The sequence below is a fragment of the Sinocyclocheilus rhinocerous genome, unplaced genomic scaffold (genome assembly GCF_001515625.1).
Source record: "Sinocyclocheilus rhinocerous isolate Xijiao unplaced genomic scaffold, SAMN03320098_v1.1 scaffold493, whole genome shotgun sequence".
Lineage (NCBI taxonomy): Eukaryota > Metazoa > Chordata > Actinopteri > Cypriniformes > Cyprinidae > Sinocyclocheilus > Sinocyclocheilus rhinocerous.
Genome location: NW_015626376.1, coordinates 303,267 through 303,778, shown reverse-complemented (window position 1 = coordinate 303,778; position 512 = coordinate 303,267).

The following is a 512-nucleotide window of genomic DNA, read 5'->3' as shown; positions in this document are numbered from 1 at the left end:
AGAAAGTTCAAAAGAACAGCATTTATTTGAAATAGAATCTTTTGTAACATTATAAATGTCTTTACTGTTACTTTTGATCAATTTAATGCATTCTTAATTAGTAAAAAAAAATAATATTTTTTACATTTATTTAACCGAAACTTTTGAATGTTTATTTATCAGTGTCATACGAAGAATCATGTGACACTGAAGACTGCAGTAATGATGCTGAAAATACAGCTGCGCATCACAGAAATAAATTACAGTTTAACACATATTCACATAGAAAACAGCTGTTTTAAATAGTAATAATATTTCACAATTTTTACTATGTTTTTGAACAAATAAATGCAGCCTAGGTGAGCAGAAGAGACTTCTTTTAAAAACATTTCAAATTGTTCCAAACTTTTGAATGCAAGCGTACATCAAAAACGCTCACAAGTATTCTGGTTTAGGTTGGATGTAGAAAGAAGCTTTGGGAAACGTGAAGCACAGTGTCTTTACGGAGGAATGTTTGTGTGTTTTCATGGTTG